A 14,269-nucleotide genomic window follows, 5' to 3' on the forward strand; every position below is an offset into this window, starting at 1 on the left:
TTCCAGCACTATGTTGAATAGGAGCGGTGAGAGAGGGCATCCCTGTCTTGTGCCAGTTTTCAGAGGGAATGCTTCCAGTTTTTGCCCATTCAGTATGATATTGGCTGTGGGTTTGTCATAGATAGCTCTTATTATTTTGAGATATGTCCCATCAATACCTAATTTATTGAGAGTTTTTAGCATGAAGTGTTGTTGAATTTTGTCAAAGGCCTTTTCTGCATCTATTGAGATAATCATGTGGTTTTTGTCTTTGGTTCTGTTTATATGCTGGATTACATTTATTGATTTGCGTATGTTGAACCAGCCTTGCATCCCAGGGATGAAGCCCACTTGATTATGGTGGATAAGCTTTTTGATGTGCTGCTGGATTCGGTTTGCCAGTATTTTATTGAGGATTTTTGCATCAATGTTCATCAAGGATATTGGTCTGAAATTCTCTTTTTTGGTTATGTCTCTGCCAGGCTTTGGTATCAGGACAATGCTGGCTTCATAAAATGTGTTAGGGAGGATTCCCTCTTTTTCTATCGATTGGAATAGTTTCAGAAGGAACGGTATCAGTTCCTCCTTGTACCTCTGGTAGAATTCAGCTGTGAATCCATCAGGTCCTGGACTCTTTTTGGTTGGTAAGCTATTGATTATTGTCACAATTTCAGAACCTGTTATTGGTCTATTCAGAGATTGTATATGTAGAAACTGTATATACAATAGAATAGAAACTTTATATATTGTAAAAACTTCAGGAGAGGAATGTCTTTCCCAGCTTTAAAAATATTCCTGCAGTGGGGAAAATTAGTTACGATTATTTTGGAGCAGATGTCATTCAAGATACCACGTTTAACTGTGGCAAGAAAAAACTGCCAATAAAAGATCATAGATCTCTTTCTCATAGTGACTATATTCCAGCATGAGCCACAAACATGAAGTGAAAATTTCCAAATTCATTCCTAAGGGACACTCCATGGCAAGTGCTACACCAGAAGTTGCCAGGAAGGAGAGTAAGAGTCCTTCCTTTGCCTGGTCTGAAGGGTGCTGGAGAGATTCTTTGAAACCCTGGAAATGAGATTTGAAGAATGAGTAGAGCATCACTGTTGAAAGAATGTTCGTGGATGGCATATTTCAGACAATGAGGCAGTATTCTCCACTCCAAGAGACTACCAAGTGCCTTATGGAAACAGGAGAATATCTTCTTCCCCCGAATGTCCCTCTCCAGCTATGTATCTATGCTTCACTGTTTACAACAGGTACTGTCAGAAGAAAAACCAAGATGCTTCAAAAAGACACTTTCTAAGGGCAGGCCTTCCTCCACAGGCATGGACACTGTTAGTGTGGATCTGTCTTGTTTTCTTATACTCGGGGTTCTAGGCAAGTAGTGTGAAGCTCTTGCTTGCTCTTCTCTCATTCTATGAAGTTAGAGTGAGGAACACCTCTTTAAAAGAAAGATTTTCAAGAGAATATACAAGGAAATTTAAATGGAAAGACAGATTAAAGTAAGTAATCAGACCTTTTTTTTAAAGCAGAGAAAGGATAAAAATGAAATTAACAGCTTGAAAAAGAAATAAGCAAATTTAAAAATTCATTCTGTGCCTTTCCCATGTAGCTAGGCTTCTCATTGACTTCTTACAAAGTCATTTCACACCAGCCTCCAAGATTGCCCTCCGCTCACTCTCACCATAATGCAGAGACTGCAGGGATTTTACCATTTCCCTTCATATTAACAACCTGGCTGTTACACAGGCTGCTGGAGGCAGAGGAAAGAAGGCAGCTTTCTATGCATTTCTCACCTCTTCATTGACCAGTCTTCTCTTCGTTGGAATTAGTGATTACACACGTCAGCACTAGTAAATTTTCATGCATGTAGATATGACAAACTCCACAAGTAACATAGTCAATGAGCAGATGTGAGGTTAGCTGCACAACTTTTGTAAAACTAAAAGGTGACATGGACATTGCTCATTCATATTTCCATACAATCCATCTTAAATGAAATTGAAAGATGAACCAGGCTATGGAGGGATTAAGGCCTTAGTCACAATTTTGTGAATTCTAGAGAAAAAAATCATCAAGAATTTGCTTCTGCATAACTATTCATGTGCTACTCTTTGCAAATACTTCATTGAAAAATCCAATACTTTCAAGAAAGGTGGAACCAATCAAACCATTTTTACCTATGACCTCCTTCCCTTAAAAATTACCAAAACAAAAATACATCACCGTGAATATTTGTGTCCCTTTCAAAATTCATGTTGCAACTTAATCCCCAATGCAATGGTATTAAAAGTGAGGCCTTTAGAAGGTGATTAGCCCATGAAGGCTCTGCACTCAGGACGAGAGTAGTGCTCCCATAAAAGGGTGCCATGGAGCAAGTTTGGCACGTTTTGCATTCCAGCCATGTGAGAACACAACATTCACTCTTTCTGCCAGGTGAGGACACAGGAACAAGGCATCATCTGTGAAGCAGGGAGCTCTCACTGGACACCAGATCTGCTGGCACCTTGATCTTGAACTTCTCAGCCTCCACAATTATAAGCAATACATTTCTATTACTTATAATTTACCCAATCTAAGGAATTTTGTTAGAGCGGCATGAATCAACTAAGACTCTAAAATATATATCTTCAATTAAATAAGGAAACAGCCAAAAAAGGCACATTGTAAATAATGTACTTGACGGTGTAAACTTTGGCCTAAAATAAGGGAGGATGTTAGGAGTCATCATAGATCTCCCTAAATATCTAACAATGTGAATATCTCTTCCAAACTTAGTTATATGATATGAGTGAGCCAAATCAGAATGTCATTTATGAAGAAAAGTGAAACAAAAGAATTTAAGCATGTCAACATAGATCTAGATGTGCACTACAGAATATCAGAGACTTGGACAATGACGGATACACATTCAGCTATTGAGACACCCTAACTTTTTCCCCTGAAACTTATATTGTTGTTTTGTTTCCCACAGAATCATCCTGAAGGTAAAAAAAGAAGCAGGAGAGAGCAAAATTTAGAGTTAATTAGGCTATCACTGACCAGAGTAAGTTAAATAAACACAAATAAGCCTTTTCTGAAAAGAAAGAATTGGCATTCCAGTTTGAATTTTAGGTATGCAAACCTTTGGAGCAAAATATACTGTATGCTAACACAGAGAATTTCCAAAAAGCAAAGGGGAATTAGTCCAAAAATGGGCATAGATTAGAGCAAATTCATGTTAAATTTCTTTTGAAATACTGAAGTTCATTTTTGTTCCAGTTCATTGTCTCAAATTCTTACCAAATGATTTTGGAGAGAATTGAATTGATAGAATTGATTATTAGAAAAATGAGTTGAAAACAAACTATTTAGAACCTACCTCTCTTTTTTATGCATAAAAAACAGGATCAGAATATAATGAATATAAGGCTAATGAAGAATACATGTGTAAGACTTGCTTCAGCAAAGCTAAGGAATGTTAGGACAAAATTTCTCCTACCAAGTCTGAGCAGCAAGAGATTAAAGGATCTGAGGTGCAAGAGATTAAAGGAGAGAATCCCTTCTAGGTATTTTGGCTAAGATCAAGTGTAGAATCTGTTTTCATCAGTTTAATATCTGGTATATCCTCTATCCCAGGACAATATATTAAGTGGACTTTTGGAGCAGGGAGATGGTCGAAAATAATATACACATGCTTAATGTTGACCATTTGATCCTGCCAATCAGATGTTCTGCATAAAACTGGTAATTGGGTAACAATTTTCCATAAATTGAAATGAGAAATGTTAGAAACACACAACCTGTTAACAGTAAGTGGCACAACAAAAACAGAAAAAGCCCACACCTAAGCAGCAAGCTGCCATGCTGGGGTGTAACAGGCTTTGCCTATGAGCTCCTTTTCACTTACCAACTAACACAGCTGTTACCAGGTGCTTGTTTGCAATAACATCTCTCCACTTACTACTGTCCTTCCTTCTGGACAGTTTCCTTTAGCATTTGCTCTGCCTTTATGTAACTCAGTTTATAATACTGGGCAAAAACAAGGGCTCTGTCAGAAAGTCATAGTGGAAGCAGTTTTAGGACTAGTGCAGTAAACAGTAGAGAATGGCTCCTAATAAGTGGGCACAGCAAAGCCTCTCCTAGTGAACGTCACTGTCCACAAACATTTTCTATTTGCCTGCACTTGGTGCACACATTTGTTTTTTAGGATCTAGGTGAGATCGTGATGTTCCGTGAATCATATTCAGAATATGAATGTAAGTTTTCTGACATTTTTGCTTTTAGTTTGGTAAAACAACATAAAATTTAGAATCCTAACCATTTTCAAGTGTACAATTCTGTGACACCAAACACACCCACAATGTTGCACAATCACCACCACCATCCATCTCCAGAACACTTTCACATCCCAAACAAAAGCCCCCACCAAGGAATGATAACTGCCCTTTCCCCTTTCCCTTGGCCCCTGCAACCTCCATTCTGCTTCTGTCTCTAGGAATTCACCCAATCTAGGCGCTGATAGAAGTCAAACCGTACAAAACAGATGCTTTTGACTTATTTTACCCAGCACAATGTTCTCAAAATTCATTGATATTGTAGCATGTATCAGAACATCATCACATTTAAAAGGAAAAAGTATTCATTGCATGCATATACCACACTGCATCTATCCATCCAACTGTCTGCTGAAGGAAACCTGGGCTGCCTCCACTCTTTGGCTACTGTGAACAATGCTGCTATGAACATGAGTGTACACGTTTGTGTGAATGCTTGTTTTCAATTCTTTCCACTGTACACCTAGAAGTGAAGCAACTGAATTAGATAGCACTTCTATGTTTAAGTTTTTTTTTTTAAATTATCGTACTTTAAGTTTTAGGGTACATGTGCACAATGTGCAGGTTTGTTACATATGTATCCATGTGCCATGTTGGTGTGCTGCACCCATTAACTCAACATTTAGCATTAGGTAGATCTCCTAATGCTGTCCTCCCCCCCTCCCCCAACCCCACAACAGTCCCCAGAGTGTGATGTTCCCCTTCCTGTGTCCATGTGTTCTCATTGTTCAATTCCCACCTATGAGTGAGAACATGCGGTGTTTGGTTTTTTGTCCTTGCGATAGTTTACTGAGAATGATGATTTCCAGTTTCATCCATGTCCCTACAAAGGACATGAACTCATCATTTTTTATGGCTGCATAGTATTCCATGGTGTATATGTGCAACATTTTCTTAATCCAGTCTATCGTTGTTGGACATTTGGGTTGGTTCCAACTCTTTGCTATTGTGAATAGTGCCGCAATAAACATACGTGTGCATGTGTCTTTATAGCAGCATGATTTATAGTCCTTTGGGTATATACCCAGTAATGGGATGGCTGGGTCAAATGGTATTTCTAGTTCGAGATCCCTGAGGAATCGCCACACTGACTTCCACAATGGTTGAACTAGTTTACAGTCCCACCAACAGTGTAAAAGTGTTCTTATTTCTCCACATCCTCTCCAGCACCTGTTGCTTCCTGACTTTTTAATGATCGCCATTCTAACTGGTGTGAGATGGTATCTCAATGTGGTTTTGATTTGCATTTCTCTGATGGCCAGTGACAATGAGCATTTTTTCATGTGTTTTTTGGCTGCATAAATGTCTTCTTTTGAGAAGTGTCTGTTCATATCCTTTGCCCACTTTTTGATGGGGTTGTTTTTTTCTTGTAAATTTGTTTGAGTTCATTGTAGATTCTGGATATTAGCCCTTTGTCAGATGAGTAGGTTGAGAAAATTTTCTCCTGTTTTGTAGGTTGCCTGTTCACTCTGATGGTAGTTTCTTTTGCTGTGCAGAAGCCCTTGAGTTTAATTAGATCCCATTTGTCAATTTTGGCTTTTGTTGCCATTGCTTTTGGTGTTTTAGACATGAAGTCCTTGCCCATGCCTATGTCCTGAATGGTAATGCCTAAGTTTTCTTCTAGGGTTTTTATGGTTTTAGGTCTAACATTTAAGTCTTTAATCCATCTTGAATTAATTTTTGTATAAGGTGTAAGGAAGGGATCCAGTTTCAGCTTTCTACATATGGCTAGCCAGTTTTCCCAGCACCATTTATTAAATAGGGAATCCTTTCCCCATTGCTTGTTTTTGTCAGGTTTGTCAAAGATCAGATAGTTGCAGATATGTGGCATTATTTCTGAGGGCTCTTTTCTGTTTCATTGATCTATATCTCTGTTTTGGTACCAGTATCATGCTGTTTTGGTTACTGTAGCCTTGTAGTATAGTTTGAAGTCAGGTAGCATGATGCCTCCAGCTTTGTTCTTTTGGCTTAGGATTGGCTTGGTGATGCGGGTTCTTTTTCAGTTCCATATGAACTTCAAAGTAGTTTTTTCCAATTCTGTGAAGAAAGTCATTGGTAGCTTGATGGGGATGGCATTGAATCTATAAATTACCTTGGGCAGTATGGCCATTTTCATGATATTGATTCTTCCAACCCATGAGCATGGAATGTTCTTCCATTTGTTTGTATCCTCTTTTATTTCATTGAGCAGTGGTTTGTAGTTCTCCTTGAAGAGGTCCTTTCCGTCCCCTGTAAGTTGGATTCCTAGGTAATTTATTCTCTTTGAAGCAATTGTCAATGGTAGTTCACTCATGATTTGGCTCTCTGTTAGTCTGTTATTGGTGTATAAGAATGATTGTGATTTTTGTACATTGATTTTGCATCCTGAGACTTTGCTGAAGTTGCTTATCAGCTTAAGGAGATTTTGGGCTGAGACAATGGGATTTTCTAGATATACAATCATGTCATCTGCAAACAAGGATGATTTGACTTCCTCTTTTCCTGATTGAATGCCCTTTATTTCCTTCTCCTGCCTAATTGCCCTGGCCAGAACTTCCAGCACTATGTTGAATAGGAGTGGTGAGAGAGGGCATCCCTGTCTTGTGCCAGTTTCCAAAGGGAATGCTTCCAGTTTTTGCCCATTCAGTATGATATTGGCTGTAGGTTTGTCATAGATAGCTCTTATTATTTTGACATACATCCCACCAATACCTAATTTATTGAGAGCATGAAGTGTTGTTGAATTTTATCAAAGGCCTTTTCTGCATCTATTGAGATAATCATGTGGTTTTTGTCTTTGGTTCTGTTTATATGCTGGATTACATTTATTGATTTGCATATGTTGAACCAGCCTTGCATCCCAGGGATGAAGCCCACATGATCATGGTGGATAAGCTTTTTGATGTGCTGCTGGATTTGATTTGCCAGTATTTTCTTGAGGATTTTTGCATCAATGTTCATCATGGATATTGGTCTAAAATTCTCTTTTTTGGTTTTGTCTCTGCCAGGCTTTGGTATCAGGATGATGCTCACCTCATAAAATGAGTTAGGGAGGATTCCCTCTTTTTCTATTGATTGGAATAGTTTCAGAAGGAATGGTACCAGTTCCTCCTTGTACCTCTGGTAGAATTCGGCTGTGAATCCGTCTGGTCCTGGACTCTTTTTGGTTGGTAAGCTATTGATTATTACCACAATTTCAGAGCCTGTTATTGGTCTATTCAGAGATTCAACTTCTTCCTGGTTTAGTGTTGGGATGGTGTATGTGCTGAGGAATTTATCCATTTCCTCTAGATTTTCTAGTTTATTTGCATAGAGGTGTTTGTAGTATTCTCTGATGGTAGATTGTATTTCTGTGGGATTGGTGGTGATATTCTCTTTATCATTTTTTATTGCATCTATTTGATTCTTCTCTTTTTTCTTCTTTATGAGTCTTGCTAGCGGTCTATCAATTTTGTTGATCATTTCAAAAAACCAGCTCCTGGATTCATTACTTTTTTGAAGGGTTTTTTGTGTCTCTGTTTCCTTCAGTTCTGCTCTGATTTTAGTTATTTCTTGCCTTCTGCTAGCTTTTGAATGTGTTTGCTCTTGCTTTTCTAGTTCTTTTAATTGTGATGTTAGGGTGTCAAATTTGGATCTTTCCTGCTTTCTCTTGTGGGCATTTAGTGCTATAAATTTCCCTCTAGACACTGCTTTGAATGTGTCCCAGAGATTCTGGTATGTTGTGTCTTTGTTCTCGTTGGTTTCAAAGAACATCTTTATTTCCGCCTTCATTACCAAATTGCAGCAGCTGCCCCTTTTGATATTGCTACCAGCAATACAGCAGGATACCAATTTCTCCACATCCCCACCAACACTGATTTTCTATATTTTTAAGTAATAGTCATTCTAATAGATGTGAAGTAATCTTTTATTATGGTTTAGATCTCTATTTTTCTAATAACTAGTGATGTTGAACATATTTTTATGTATTTATTGTCATGTCTATTCAGTCTTTTGCTCATTTTTAAGTTGCGTTTTTTTTTTTGTTGTTGTTATTCTTGAGCTGTAGGAGTTCCATCCATATTCTGGATATTAATTCCATGTCATTTGTATATGGTTTACAAATATTTTCTCCTATTTGTGGAATGTCTTTTCACTCTTTTGATAGCACCCCATGATAAGTAGAAGGGTTTTTTTAAAGAAATTAGAAAGTCCAATTTAATTAATTTTTTGTGTCAGTGTTTTAAGTGTCATATCTAATTTAAAAAGACTGAATCAAATGTCATGAAGATTACCTCTCATTTTTTTTTTCTAAGAGTTTTATCATTTTACATCTTAAACTTAAGTGTTTGGTGCATTTGGAGTTAAATCTTGTATATGGTTGTAAAAGTTTGGGTTCCAGGTTTACTCTTTTGTATGACTACATGTGATTTTTGTATAAAATGCTTTGAAAAGTGTGTATTGCCTATAAGTCTCCCTATATCAACACTGGTTGAAAAGCATATTTATAGTTTCTAACATTCTATCATGTTTGAATTAAGAGTTCAGGAGGCATTCTGAGAAAATCAATAGCTTGGGAGATGTTCTATGAAGCCATCCTTTTACAAATGGTATTAATTTGATGGCAAGAGTATGTTTTATTCAAAATTACTTACGTTGTTTCTTTTTGCAAAGACTATGTTAGGTCACTAGGAACACCACAATACATTCCATAAAGTATGATGCAAGTGACACTTGTTTTACAACAGTGTAGTAATATTTTTTATAACTACAAAAATGGAAACAAAAATTTAGTCTAGGCATGGTGGCTCACACCTATAATCCCGGCACTTCGGGAGGCTGAAATGGCTGGATCTCTTGAGGTCTGGAGTTCAAGATCAGCCTGGTCAACATGGTGAAACCTGGTATCTACTAAAAATACAAAAATTAGCCAGGCATGGTGGTGTGCGCCTGTAATCCCAGCTACTTGGGAGACAGAGGAGGGAGAATCGCTTGAACCTGGGAGGCAGAGGTTGCAGTGAGCCCAGATCACGTCATTGCACTCCAGCCTGGGTGACAGAGCGAGACTCTGTCTCAAAACAAAATAAAACAACAACAACAACAGACAAACAACAACAACAAAAAAATGAAAATGCTTGGCAAATCACTGTCATCTTAATATTTTTGTTGCTTTGAAAAACAAAATCAATACCCCAAATGCAGCATATCTGGAAAATAATTAAGAAGAAAATAATGCGTATCAGGTTTTATAGCATGTAAGTTCCACCTGGTTCAGAGGACTTCTTCGACAGAAGATGCTTTACTATTCCCAGGATACAGCCAGATCCTGCACAGTTGAGGCCAACATGTATTGAACCAGCAGCAACCCCAAGAGAGCTGCTTGGCTCGGGACGTAAGGCTGCACTGGTCACACTTGACTGAGGCCCAGAGAGCAGACCAGAGCAGCCCCTGCCCACGGAGCTCAAGAACTGTGCAAGAAGAAGTCCACACAAACAGGATGCCCACTGTCCCCCATTTCTACAGAGCAGTTGCCCTGGCACACAAACAGGAGAGGGTCATTTATGAGAAGAGACAGTCACTTGAAATAGGGTGAGTGAAGTGACTGATATGCCCTCCATATATCTGCTGGACTTATGTTTCACCACCAAACTCCAATCACATCTTCATTGCTAGTCAGAGTATGATCAGGACCACCTGTGTCAGGGTGACTCAGGATGCTTGGAAACCCCATTCCTGCATCCATGCAAGACCTACTGAGTCAACATTTCTTTTGGTAGATCTCAACAATCCATATTGCTACAAGAGACCTGGACCTGAAAATTAAAGTTTGAGATTCCCAACTCTCTTTTTATTCATGTTTTGCATGCTTGAGATATCAAGGTTACCATGCAATTATTAGTATCATTTTATGTTTTCAATAAGTTTCTCATTATTTATTTTCTAGGCATGCTTTTCAATGTTCTAATATTCACAGCTATTTTCTTTATTTTCTCCATTTCTTCTCCAGAATTCTGTATTGGCTGCTTCATGGCTTTTTCTTCTGGTCAACTCAGGGCTAAATGGTATGGCCAGTGGCCCCAGCAATCTACACCTGATGATGGAGACCACGAAGTGTGTGATCTTAGGAAGTAAAATTCTGTTGATGATCAGCAACAACTGATGTAGCTCCTAGAAAACATATCCCTGCCATCTTTGACAGCTATTCCTGCAAAGTTATAGTAGATGGTCCAGTGAAAATTAACTTGTGGGATGCAAGGTGGACAAGAAGACTATCCTACCAAGTAGGTGTCTTACCTTGAGAGTCTTCCATGATTTGAAAGTGTCCATGTATTTCGCGGCGTTCCAATGTGTCACAACATTTCTTCAACACTCTTGTAATCCCAGGGGGACTAAATTCAGAGAGAGAAATAACAAAAACACAATTTAGAAACCAAAAGAGAAAATGCTGACTCCAATCATCTACCCACAGGGTTTAACCCTAGCTAAGAAATCAGTGTTATTAAATACCTGAATATTTGGCTTTCAGCCATGAAGTCCTCGAAAGTGTTTGAGGAAGTTCCTAGAGTAGTTCTATGTCCATCCCTGCCAAGAAGGAGAAGAAGCAATGTTTGCTGTCAAGTATGCCACAGTCCTGAATCCTATCCACCAAATCAGTTTAGCCTTTGTTAGAAGTGCTAGATCCTATGCCCTGACAAGCTTTGTTACAGACTGTTTTTTTTCACTGAATTATTTTTAATCTCCTAGTAATTTTAAGATTATTTTGATAAAAGGGAAGAGTTCATACTTTCATATTCCATTAAAATTTAGTCCTAAAATGACAACCTTCATAAGCCTTTTCAAAAGAAACTACTCTTAAGCAGACTGTAGGCCAAATATCTTCCAAATTTGCTTACCTTATTGTGCCTTCGGCACTAAGCACTAAGCTGCTTAAAAGACCTTTGTCTTTAAAATGACATATCTTCTGAATTTAGGAAATTTTCTAAGTAATTTTCAGACCTATAAAAAGTACATTCTCGTGTCTAAACATGTCCCCAAAATGCCATAACTAAAAGGCTCCAAGCTCATTCCAGGGCTGATATGAAACTTCTTCCAGATCCATTTAACCTAGGTTGGACCACAGTACGACTTACAGATCCATAGATTAAGGAAGCTGTTGGCATGGGTGTGGACAGAGCTGGAGTGCCTGTACTGCTGAGTCCTAAATTGCAGCATTGGATAGAGCTGGAGGTAGAAAGATTTGGTGTCCTGGCTGGGGCAATACAGGAAGTCCAAAAATGTAAATTGTAGCCTAACCCTTAGGTTATTATGAAGAAACATTTGTCATACATTACAGATCATTCGGTTCCATGTTCTAATTTCTCCTTTTTAGTTAGATGTAGTGGCAATAAAAGGTTACTCAAAGGAATGCTGTGAAAATTAAAATAGATATTATATATACAACAAAGCGTAAAGTTTAGAAAAAAATCTCAAGTGATACGATGTATTAGTGCTAAATATTATTATATAGAAAATATTACACACATTCAAAAATGCCAAAACCTAAGACCTCCACAAATAGCATATAGGTATAAGGGAATCCCTATTGAGAAGGAGGGAAGAAGAGAATTGCAGAAATAAAGTCATGTTTTCAGGAATAAGATTGAAAAAGAATTTATTTTTAAGGATACAAAAATACCACTTGAGTTTTCTTATTTAGGAAACAAATTTTGGCTTTAAAAATGAAAAGGCATTCATGAAGACATAGGGATAGCTTTATTTTATAAAGGCTAAGAGTAATAGCATGTTGAGTGGTCCTGCAGATAGATTTCTGTTCCACATTAGGAAAGTTCTTTTATTAATTTGAGCCCATGAATTGAAGCAGTGTGTTGTCCATAACCTAAGAGCCCCTATTTTCCTGGTGGACGGACTTCAAACTTTGCAGATAGCAGCTGACATTGGAAGTGGCTTCACAACTTGAGTGACTGATTCTAAGAAAACTCAAGAGAATTGTTCTATGTTAAATCAGTCAATGCCTTTGGATCAGGATACATCACTTTCAATAATAAGAAGGGCCCTTTCAGACAAACTCAAGTGAGATTGTGAGACTGATGGATTTTAAGGAATTAAAGAGAATTTGTAACGTATTAGAATACTAGAAAATGAAATGGTGATTTTTTTAAAAAAGGAAATGTGCTTGCTACAAGTCTATAGATTAGTTAGCTTGAATAATTTGGGGGCAACGTCTAAAGAAATTTTCAATATTTTGAGTACTTTAAGAGAAAATTTCTGATGTGGGAGTAAGTGAAGCAATCTCAATAAAATCTGCACCAAGTAGAATATTATTTTATCAAATAATCACTACATAGTAAAATGAGAGCCATAGTATATGTAAATATTATTCATGTGTGTATGTTTCCATATGTGTGTGCATACACTTGAAAAAAACTCTTCCTAATAATTAAATTGAATCACAGGTTCATATCTTCCCAAAGAAAACAATTTCAATAATAAAATAATTAACAATAATTATTGGGAAAATGTTGGCATGCCATTTCCAGAACTACTGATTCTTTTAATGTGACATTGGCAATTTAAAAGCTATAATTTTGTGGCTTCTGGGAAGCCACTGCAATGCTTAAAGAGAGGAGTCAGCAACAAATCTTACACAAGGAAGGTGAATCACCATTACTTCTCACAGCGGGGAAGCTGTTCTAAACTTCTCCATTAGATTTTTCTGAGAAAGGCAGGAATCTCATGACAGTTTTAGAATTAATTTTAATGCACACTAAGAGCAACAAAAACATACATTCTTAGACTCTGAGTGAAAGAAAGCCTTTTTTTTTTTTTTTTTTTTTTTTTGACGGAATCTTGCTGTGTCACCCAGGCTGGAGTGCAGTGGCACAATCTTGGCTCACTGCAACCTCCACCCCCTGGATTTAAGCGATTCTCCTGCTTCAGCTTCCTGAGTAGCTGCGACTACAGGTGTGTGCCACCACGCCCGACTAATTTTTTGTGTTTTTAGTAGAGACGGGGTTTCACCACGTTGAACAGGCTGGTCTCAAACTCCTGACCTTAAGCGATCGACCTACCTCAGCCTCCCAAAGTGTTTGGGATTACAGGCATGAGTCACCACATCTGGCTGAAAGGCAGAATTTTTAAAGAAGGATACAGACTTGAAACATGGAAAGTACTGCCTTAAATAACAGTTCCACCACTTATCAGTCTTGTGAATTGGATAGGACGGTTAACTTTTCTCAATATTTTTCTAATCTTGAAGATACTAATACTACCACTCTAAAACGGCTATAATAAGGATTAAGTACAATAAAGTTGATGGTGCACCTGAAGGAAAGGTGGGACCACAGTGCTAGCTGCCCTTTTCTCACCTTCAGGTTTTATCTGAGAATGAAGTAAGAACATGCATTATGGTTTTGTTTCATAGAGAGCAACCCACATTTCCCTCTGCATTTTAAATTTTGGCAAAACTCCAAGATCAAGAGCCTGTCTTAAATATTCAAAAAATGTATCATAAATAAAGAAAATAAAATGAAATTTTCTTGGACTTCAATGAGCAAAGCTCCATGCCTTCCACAATAGTGTTAAATAGACAGATGTCTTCTTTCATGTCAATGAGAAATAGTTTTCAAAGTGGATAACTTATTTTAATATAATGAATTAAAAATTGAAGAAGCATCTGCACCTGTCATTTCATTGTCATTAGAAGGAAAAAGTAGATTTTACAACACCAAAGTCAAAATTACTAGAAAATTGAAGAATATATCCTACATCAACACTAAAAAATTCCATCTTGTAGGTTAATTCAATGTCTTATTTGGAATCATGTTTCATTGATAAAGTATCTTGGTGGACCCCTAAAGCAGTACAAATTAAAACAAGATATTTCTCCTGGTATAGAAGATAAATGAATAGCACTAATAAAAATAATCCAAGACCAAACCATCTATGATGTCATGGTATAGATTCTGTGGAATTAAAAGTAAACTACCTGTTGGGGTATGAACATAACTGAT

The 14,269-nt window shown here is 37.5% G+C and overlaps 1 pseudogene; it reads left to right on the forward strand.

Moving 5' to 3' along the window:
- The first annotated feature begins 3,522 nt into the window (after positions 1–3,522).
- Positions 3,523–3,728, forward strand: LOC129490948 (uncharacterized; annotated as a pseudogene).
- The last annotated feature ends 10,541 nt before the right edge of the window (positions 3,729–14,269 follow it).

The sequence above is a fragment of the Symphalangus syndactylus genome, chromosome 9 (assembly GCF_028878055.3).
Source record: "Symphalangus syndactylus isolate Jambi chromosome 9, NHGRI_mSymSyn1-v2.1_pri, whole genome shotgun sequence".
Taxonomy (NCBI): Eukaryota; Metazoa; Chordata; class Mammalia; order Primates; family Hylobatidae; genus Symphalangus; species Symphalangus syndactylus.